Consider the following 10157-nt stretch of genomic DNA (forward strand, 5'->3'; position numbering starts at 1 on the left):
CCATGCATTCTGCTTGCCCATGCTGCTTTGCATTTCTATCTATTTCCGCTTAACCTCTAACCGCTGCAGTTATTCTGAAGTAAGGGGTGCAGTGTAGATTATCATGGTGTACAGTGTATTCTATTTTTCTGTGTTATTAATTTGTTTTCGCTTACTTTTCATGTACCGTGTATCTGGGGCCTGGGAGTGGGGAGCGGCGCCATCTTTGAAACCAATCACAACCCCGTCATGTGATGAGGGAGAAGTCAAACTGCGCAGAAGCAATACCCCGCCAGCTGGCTGCCAAGACTGGGATGCTCATGAGAAATGAACTGTGACCTGACCAGGGGAGCCGAGCTGTACCTGAATTTGAAACAATATTGATACAATACTGTGTGCGCCATTGTCTTCTTCTACACGTATGCCTGGGAACAGGAAAGTAAGGGGTGGGTACTTGAAAATACATATTAATCATGGGAACCCAGAATTTTAGGTGGTGACTATGACCTAACCACCTCTCCTGACCAATCGTAAGTTGGGACCCTGTCCCTTGCAACATTTGTGGGTGGTCTGGAGACCCAAAAAGGAGTATAACTAGCCTAGTTTAGTTAGGGAAAATTGTCCGACTTGTCTGAATAGCTGACCTGTCACCGACCCCACGACTCTATAGGTGATTGATACAGAGAGCTGCGGAGCGCTCTGTCCGAATTTCCACAAACTCCAAGAGGTGGAAATAGTCTTAAGTGCTGGCGGAGCACTTTGCTGGGGGAATTCGAGAACCCAATCGGGGTTACTGGCGGATTTCGTGCAGTGAGGGGGTAGCGCAGGCGTTGCATCCGAAGCTGCAGGTGTTGGTCGTGCCCTTTGGTGAGCCAAGTCCTGACCCAAATCCTGAGGGGTATCCTGTCCTGGTTTTCCGGTGAGCTGTACCTGCTCATCTACTGGCATCCCAAATCCTTGAGGCTCCTTGTCCTCGTCTTTTCCCGAAGCTGACCCGTGGCCTGGGTTAGACCTCATTCCTGTTCTAGGTAAATATACCTGTGGGTGTCCGTCTACTATCCTTTCCTTCCTGCTCTTCAATAAAGCCTCTATGCCCATGATATTCTCTCTGTTCTCTCTATTGATGCATATGCAAATTGTTTATTAGTATGTTCCATTTTTTCCCTTTCCTGTAGGGCATATTGAAACTGGTTGTGCTTAAATAAAGTGTGATGAATATTATTGATGTGTAGGATTTAAGCTAGATAGACTAAGATTAGGGTTTGAATCACTTATAGGCTTTAGAAATTCACTGACTAATGTGTTTTAAACTTCCCGTCCCTAGTTTAAGCCTGAAACTGAATAGCGTGCTCCCTGTTACCCTTACCCAATAGAGTCCTAATTTGCCCCCAATGGTGTTTACCCTTATTCATAGTTACATCATTTTTGTAATTCTGTTTATCAATGTTCTGATCAGCATATGCCTTATACTTTTGTCACTTTGAATTTTTACATTCTTACATAAAAATCCTTAAACCGCCTCAGGTGTCTGTGGTCATTGAAGACTTTGAGATGTTAATAAATGAACAGAGCAAATGTTGAGAATTATCTTGTCACCTACCCACTGATAGCTCCTGATCCATCAGGAAGAGTAAGTACCTGTGGTAAGTCAGGTACCATGGAAATAGTATTACAGGAAACACATATAAAGTACTGATAGTGGTGCGTAAACTCACTCGACTCACAAAATTGAATTTCAATCACGTCATGGGCCCGAGTGCGTGATAAATCTGGTAAACTCAGAGTCGGGTGACCCGCGCGCTCTATCAAGCTTGCTTATTGTGTTGGAGGTCATGCCCGAGAGGGAGAGCATGAGTTGAGTGCAGTCTGCGTAGAAGAGGATGTTGATGATCTGTGAATGGTTGACATTTGCTAGAGGGGTCATATATGTGTTGAAGAAGGTTGGCCTAAGGGATACATCCTGAAGCACTCTCATCTGAGAGAAGGGTGCCAGGCTGACAGTTTGAGTTCTGTCCATCAAGAAGGAGCGGACCCAGAAAAAAGTGGGCCCTTAGATTCCAATCTTGGGGAGAGACTGTTAAGAACAGGGTATGAAACCATGTCCAATACTGCTGTGAGGTCTGGGAGGATGAGGGTCCCAGTATCTCCTATGTCCAGGATCATGTAGATGTAGCCTGCGGTGATACTGAGTGCTGTTTCCGTACTGTGGTCGGCTATGAAGCCAGACCACATGGCATAGAGGAGATTGTGGTTGATGAGGTTATTGCTGAGGTGTTTGTTGATGATGTTCTCTAGGACTTGGCCGGGTAAGGTAGAAGGAAAATTGGTCAGGAGTTGGCAAGCATGACAGGGTCCACAGAGGACTTCTTGAACAGGGGCATGACCGTGGTGTATTTTCAAGCATTTGGGAAAGTAGGTGAGTTGATGGAGGTGTTGAGAATGTGTGTTAGAGCAGTGCTGATTGGTAGGAGTCACTTGATGATGCCGTGGCGGGGCCATGAGTCCAGTGGGGCTCCCAAAAATGGAATTAATGGCGGTGGTGGTTTCATTTGTCTTGATGTGAGCCACGAGATCAGGGTCCATTCTTTGGGGGTGATGGGAAGGCGAGTTGCGAGGGAGATGAGATCTGGTTGAGGGTCAAAATTGCAGTATAAATAGGTGATCTTGTCTCAGACGAATTCTGAGAGATTGTTGCATACGTCTTGTGAGGCTGTGATATTGCTGTAGGAGGCTGTGTGTGCCAGGTAAAGTCTTTAACAATGGTGAGTATTTCTTTGCTGATGTTGGTGCTGGTGTCTATGTGGTCTGAGTGTGCTGCGCCTGGTGTTCTTGATCTGTTGGTGGTAGAATTTTAGGGCTGATTTAAAGATATCTTTGTCTGTGGCGTCTTAAGTCACTCTCCACTTGAGCTCCAGTTGCTTGCAGTGCCTTTTCATCAGCCAAGGTTTCTCTCTCTACCAGCTTGCTCAAGGTCCGACTATAGGCTTCGTGTTGCATTTGAGGTGAGTCAGGGCATTGGCACATGCTGTGATTCAGCTGTCAAAGTTCTTGATGTCTTGCAGCAGGTTGGTGGTATGGTTGAGCTGGTGGACAGAGAGAGCAGAAATCCAGACCTTAACTGGTATGTTTTTACATATCTGCCATGCAGGTCTAGTTGTGGTGGTCTCTGGTGCCCGGGACGGATATGCAGAAACATGATCCGTCCAGGTGATTAATGAAGACTTGTCAATGGCGATGTTGCTGAAAGAGGTGGAAATTTTATCCAGGATGTGTATGGTGGCATCGTTGGGTCTAGTCACTAGCTGGGTGACACAGAGGTTTCTTAAGTCTTCTAGAAAGGTGATCGAGTTCAGGTGGGTTTGGTCTTCCAGGTGAAAGTTCAGGTTCCAAGGAGGATGTAGTCATTGAATAGGTCTAGAAGAAATCTGTGATGCTGCTGGTGATTTGGTGCGAGGTCCCGGTGACCTGTAGTCAGGGTTGCGTGCAGGCTGACGTCTGCTGTGATGTGTATTTTTAGCATGCGGTGTTCCATCTAGCAGCTGAGTGTGTCTCTGGTTGCGGTGCAGCTCCTGGTGTCTTTGAATATGAGTGCGGCTCCACCTCCTGGCTTGTGATGCTGGTCCTACCTCGCAATCTTGTTTCCAGTTGGTATGTGTCCATGAGCAACAGAAGGATTTACAGGTGAACATGCAGCAGATCCCAGATCCCTGTGGTGTATCTATTGAGCAAGCGGTTGTTGAGGAGCATGCGCGAGAGAGTGGGGTGCTGTGTGGGTGGTGTCTGGTCTCTGCGAGGGTGCCAAGGGAGATTCTGTTAGTGCAGGAAGGACTGGGGTTGGTGTGGGAGTTTTCTTGAGTATTTGAAGAAGGATGAGTGATTGCCGGAGTTGAGAGCGAGGAGGGTAGTGGGCGAGTAGTGGAGGATGGGATTAGGACCAGGTTCCTGGTACTGGGCACGGTCCAGTGAAGCACCCGCTGCGCGTCAATGATAGGCGGGCATTTATAAGGTCTGGAGAGGGCGGGGGAGCTCAAGAGAAGGTGGGTACAGAAGAGGAGAAATGTAACAAAACAGAGAGAATGGCACTAGGCAGACCGACATACAGAGCAAAGAGGCAGAAGGTAAAGGTCAGAGAGAACGACACAAAACAGTGTGAAACATTGGGACCTAAGCAGAAAGCAAAGGCCACTATAGAGAATGGTACAAAACACAGAGAAGTATGGGGCAAAGAGTCAGAAAGCAAAGGTAAAAAAACAAAGGATGGTACAAGTGAACACAAGTGGGAGTGAGAAGGCACAGAACAAAGGTCAAAAAATAAAGAGGTGCCGCCAAAGTAGAGTGAAAGAATTTGAGCGAGCAGGCACAAAAGAAAGGTCACACAACATAGAGATGGCACATGAGAGAGCGAGAGAGGGAGAGAGAGAGAGAGAGAGAGAGGCGGGGAGGGGGAGAGAGAGAATGAGAGAGAGACAGGGAGAGAGAGAGAAACAGATAGAGAGAAAGAGAGAGATAAAGGCAGAGACAGAGACAGAGACAGGGAGAGGGAGAGGGAGACAGAGACAGAGACAGAGAGAGGGAGAGGGAGAGAGACCACAGTGACAATAGCCTTCGGTCTTTAACACACTGGCATCAACCTTCTGTTTTCAGCACCCTGACAGCAGCAACCTTCCTCCTTCAACACCCTGACAGCAACATTTTGCCTTCTACGCCCTGACACACCTTTCTGCCTGCAATACCCTGATAATAGCCTTCTGCCTTCAAAACTGTGACAAGTGCCTTCTGCCTTCAACACCAGCACAACAGCCTTTTGCCATCAGCACCCTGATAACAGCCTTCTGCCTTCAACACCGTGACAAGTGCCTTCTGCCTTCAACACCCTGATAACAGCCTTCTGCCTTCAACACCGTGACAAGTGCCTTCTGCTTTCAACACCAGGACAACAGCCTTTTGCCATCAGCACCCTGATAACAGCCTTCCGCCTTCAACACCGTGACAAGTGCCTTCTGCCTTCAACACCCTGATAACAGCCTTCTGCCTTCAACACCGTGACAAGTGCCTTCTGCTTTCAACACCAGGACAACAGCCTTTTGCCATCAGCACCCTGATAACAGCCTTCTGCCTTCAACACAGTGACAAGTGCCTTCTGCCTTCAACACCAGGACAACATCCTTTTGCCATCAGCACCCTGATAATAGCCTTCTGCCTTCAACACTGTAACAACAGCCTTCTGCCTTCAACACCAGGACAACAGAATTTTGCCATCAGAACCCTGATAACAGCCTTCTGCCATCAATACTGTGACAAGTGCCTTCTGCCTTCAACACCAGGACAACAGCCTTTTACCGTCAGCACCCTGATAACAGCCTTCTCCCTTCAACACTGTGACAACAGCCTTCTGCCTTCAATACCCTGATAACAGCCTTCCTCCTTCAACACCGTGACAACAGCCTTCGGCCTTCAGCACCCTGATAACAGCCTTCCTCCTTCAACACTGTGACAACAGCCTTCTGCCTTCAGCACCCAGATAAAAGATTTCTGCCTTCAACACTGTGACAAGTGCCTTCTGCCTTCAACACTGTGACAACAGACTTCTGCCTTCAACACCGTGACAAGTGCCTTCAACACTGTGACAACAGCCTTTTATGCCTTCAATACCCTGATAACAGCCTTCCTCCTAGATCACCCTGACAATAGCCTTCTGCCTTCAGCCCCCGCATAAAGGATTTCTGCCTTCAACACTGTGAAAAGTGCCTTCTGCCTTCAACACCAGGACAACAGCCTTTTGCCATCAGCACCTTGATAACAGCCTTCTGCCTTCAATACCCTGACAACAGCCTTCTGCCTTCAACACCCAGATAAAAGATTTCTGCCTTCAATACTGTGACAAGTGCCTTCTGCCTTCAACACTCTGACAACAGCCTTTTATGCCTTCAACACCATGATAACAGCCTTCTTCCTTCATCACCATGACACCAGCCTTCTGCCTTCAACACCCTGACAACAACCTTCCCCCTTCAACACCCTATCAACACCCTTCTTCCTTCATCACCATGACAACAGCCTTCTGCCTTCAACACCGTGACAACAGCCTTCTGCCTTCAGCACCCGAATAAAAGATTTCTGCCTTCAACACTGTGACAAGTGCCTTCTACCTTCAACACCATGACAACAGCCTTTTGCCATCAGCACCCTGACAATAGCTTTCAGCCTTCAACACCATGACAACAACCTCCCCCTTCAACACCCTATCAACAACCTTCTCCCTTCAGCACCTTGACACCAGCCTTCTGCCTTCAACACCCTGACTATAGCCTTCTGCCTTCAAAACCATGACAACAACCTTTCCCCTTCAACAACCTTCTCCCTTCAGCACCCTGACACCAGCCTTCTGCCTTCAACACCCTGACAACAACCTTCCCCCTTCAACAACCTTCTCCCTTCAGCACCCTGACACCAGCCTTCTGCCTTCAACACCCTGACAAAAGCCTTCCGCCTTCAACACCATGACAACAACCTTCCCCCTTCAACACCCTATCAACAACCTTCTGCCTTCAACACTCTAACAACAACCGTCTGCCTCCAGCACCCTGACAGTGGCAACCTTTTTCCTTCCACACCCTGATAGCAACCCCGTGCCTTTTACACCCTGACAGCATCTTTCTGCCTTCGACACACTGTCAACAACCTTCTGTTCTTGATCCTGTCGAGCAGACAGAACGCATGGATCCCCGTGGGATCTAGACAGCTCTCAAGCTCCTTTGTCATAGAGAGTGACGCAGAGTGTTAGTGTTACACTGTGAGCCTTCACAGATACATAAACCATGGTGTGTTGCGCTGTCAAGTGCCTTTGTTGTAGAGAGTCACACAGAATAGGCGGTCACACTGTAAATCTTCGTAACCACATACCATGATGTATGAGGGCTGCTGTCAAGCACCTTTGTCGTAGAGAGTGGCGGGAGTAGCAGTGTTACACTATATGTAGGCATTCTTGTTTTCAATTTCTATTTTTGGTAAATTCTGGTGTTTTTTTCAGTTTTTTCAATACCTTAAAAAAACAGTGGTTTTCAGTGGTTACACATTTTCGCGCCATTAAAAACAACAGAAACATTGTTTTTCCGGTGTTTATGGAATTTTAATTTAATTTTAATTATTGCTTGCTTTCTGCACTGATAGTGCATGTGACTAGATAGCGTGTTCACAGGGTATAAGAGGTCCAAATACATTTTACTGTACCAGAATGGACTACAAAGTCAATAGCATTTTTCATTAACTCTGAAGATTGTAAAGATGCTTTCAGCATACCATCTAGCAAGTGACAAGGATCTCTTACAGGGAAGCATGTCAGCTCAGGTATCGATTATGACAGATCATCATAAAACTTTTTCACAAACGTAGCTGATTTACTGCAACTACAAGCAATATCACTCCAATGTTTATTGAACTTGGGTGGAACTTTTTTCAGCAGCATTCCAAGTGACACTGCGTTCCATGTTTACCAAACGTCTGGTGTCATGTTTTCATCACTATCTCAGCTGCTTGGAGACTGCACTCTTTTCACATATACTTGTCACTTCATCTTGCATTGATTGTTTAAAGCCTGGGGTGTTTGGCAATTCGCCTACTATCAATACTGACTCGCTAGAAAAGGGGGCTGATGTGGGTAAATGTGATGGTACAAATTAGGAAAGATTCTTATGAAACCAGCAATTTTACCTATCAGTGAAATCAAACGTAGCTAAAATATCAAATAGAATTTTGATATTTCCCGATTCTCTAGAGTTTATAAAATAACTAAATAAGAACCAAAACATGCTTCTAAACACTGCATCTTTAGACCAAACACCACAAAACTGAAAAAAGCAGAAGGAAGAAGAGACAATGTTTTAGTGACATCCCTAAACAACAAAACTCAAGCAGAATAATGTTAGCCTAGTCTTTCTTGATGCTACCTTGTAAAAAAAAGTTACATTGCATTGGCCCTTACAGGAAGAAATAAAAACGACTCTTTCACTCATCTTTTCCTTTCTTTGAATGGCAATTGGCTTGTGGTTGCAAATGTGTTTTTTCAGTGTTTATATGTTTACACAGGTGATGGCTATTTTCCTTTCGGTGGGGTTTAATCAGTTATTATAGGTGTAAACCTAAAACCAGATAGCCTAACTATATGCCTTCATAGGCACATAAACCATGGCGTGTGATGCTGCCCAGGGCCCATGTTGTAGAGAGTCAGTGGAGTAGAGGGTCAAACTGCGACCTTGGTGGGCACATACCATAAAGTGTGGGGGCGGCTGTCAAGCACATCCGTCATGCAGAGTGGCGCAGAGTATTACTGTTACATTATGAGCCTTCATAAACCATGGTGTGTGGGGCTGTCAAGTGCCTTTGTTGTAGGGAGTCAAGCGGCATTGAGGGTTACATTGCGAATCTTTGTGGGCACAAACCATGATGTGCGTGGCGCCGTCAAGCTCCTTTGTCATAGAGAGGCCAGTGGAGTAGCAGGGTCACATAGTCACGTACCATGATATGTGGTGCTGTCGAGCACCCCTGTTGTAGAGAAGCGCGCAGACTATATGCGGTGGCCACGTAGGTCAAAATCACATTACTCAAAGTTTGGATAATGATTTACCTTTCTTACTCAGGCAGAATTTGTATAGATAAAGGTTTTTTTGAACCCAGTATAGATTGGAAAGTGTCAGTCATTTATTGAGTGTGTTCCAACATTCTAGTAGACATTATTCCCCTTGGCTCGGAGGCCTGCATGTTTAACATGAGCCATGGGCCAAGAATAAATGCCCGTTATTGTACCTCTGAGTGCCTTTAACAGGTGCCTAACCTGCACAACTCCTGCCTACTGTTACCAGTAGGAGGGACTTTTTAAAAGCGGTTTAAAGCGGCCCCCACACGAGGCAGGCAGGGGAGTGAGGACCAGTCAGGAGGAGGGACTCAGTCAGGGAGAACCAATCACGCTGATGGAGACTGATTCCCAATCAATAGACGAGCAGGGGCTCAGAGAGAGTGACACAGGGATGGACTTTGATGCAGTCATGAGGAGGGAGGGACACACAGGAGGTTTGAACTATGACAGGAGGTGACCCAGTGTCAGAGGGAGGGGCCCAGAGGGAGGGACACACAGGAGGGTTGGACTATGACAGGCAGGTGACACAGTGTCAGAGGGAGGGGCCAAGAGGGAGGGACACACAGGAGGGTTGAACTATGACTGGGAGGGTGACACAGAGTCAGAGGGAGGGGCCAAGAGGGAGGGACCACACTCATAAAAGAGGGGTTCAGTCACAGTTTGAGGGATCTGTAGACAGTGCCATTGACAGCGGATCATGAAGACCCCCTGGGCCTGTCTGGCATGAGGGTCTCATGGCTGGAATCCACTCACCATGTCTTCAGTCTCTGGCTCAGTGTGGTGTCCCTGTGATCTCCTGTGTCCAGAGCAGCTCCCCCTGTAAACACAAGCAGAGCAGGACATTGGTCAACAGTGGTGAATGGCGAGATAACCCCGTGCTTTATTTGTAGAAATGATAAAGTGCCAGGGTCTCGCCAGGCGGTCACTGCAGCTGGCACCGCCCCTTGCCCCTGCCATCGCTGCAATGACAGCACCAACACCACTGCAAACCCTCACACCCTACAGGTGTGACACTTCAGACAGTTCGAGGCCCCAGATCTGCAAGAATGGCTTTAGTAATTTTAATGCATATTGCATTAACAACCCCTGGGTTCATCTCTCAGTTAGAGAAACAGCGCCGCCGTGTGGCAGACTCTCATAAGTGCTAGTGTTGACTATTAAGTGCCAGAGACAGGCGCTGCAGAGAGGCTCAGAAGGTCTGAGCTCTGAAGCAGCGTCTCTGCTCCAGGACCACATCTGCCCCCCCCCCCTCCTCCCGGCACCACGCCCCTTTCAGGGCTGCAAGGTTTTCATGCTGCTTGTGGGACATTTCATGGTTTGAAGTGTGAAGACGAGTATTATTATCATGTGTTATGCGTGTCACTTTATCGCTGCAGCCTGCCTTGAGGTCAGCCACCATGGTTTCCGGGTACACCACCTACCTTCATCTCCAGTTGTGCTTCGAGGCCCCCCCCCCTCTTTCAAGCCCCCCAAATCCTAGTATGAATATCTCCACGCTCTCCTCCACGGGCCCCCACCACACTGGGCTCCCCCCCTCACCATTCTA

At 47.5% G+C, this 10157-nt stretch overlaps 1 long non-coding RNA gene across 1 annotated transcript in view; it reads right to left on the minus strand.

Moving 5' to 3' along the window:
• Positions 1-9432, minus strand: part of LOC147666731 (uncharacterized) — a 99925-nt gene extending 90493 nt beyond the window's left edge. Inside the window, exon 1 of the long non-coding RNA XR_015304742.1 lies at positions 9365-9432. This is a non-coding gene — a long non-coding RNA (uncharacterized LOC147666731). The remainder of the gene's footprint in view (positions 1-9364) is intronic.
• Positions 9433-10157: the final 725 nt, after the last annotated feature.

The sequence above is a fragment of the Lissotriton vulgaris genome, unplaced genomic scaffold (assembly GCF_964263255.1).
Source record: "Lissotriton vulgaris unplaced genomic scaffold, aLisVul1.2 SCAFFOLD_4768, whole genome shotgun sequence".
NCBI classification, from domain to species: domain Eukaryota; kingdom Metazoa; phylum Chordata; class Amphibia; order Caudata; family Salamandridae; genus Lissotriton; species Lissotriton vulgaris.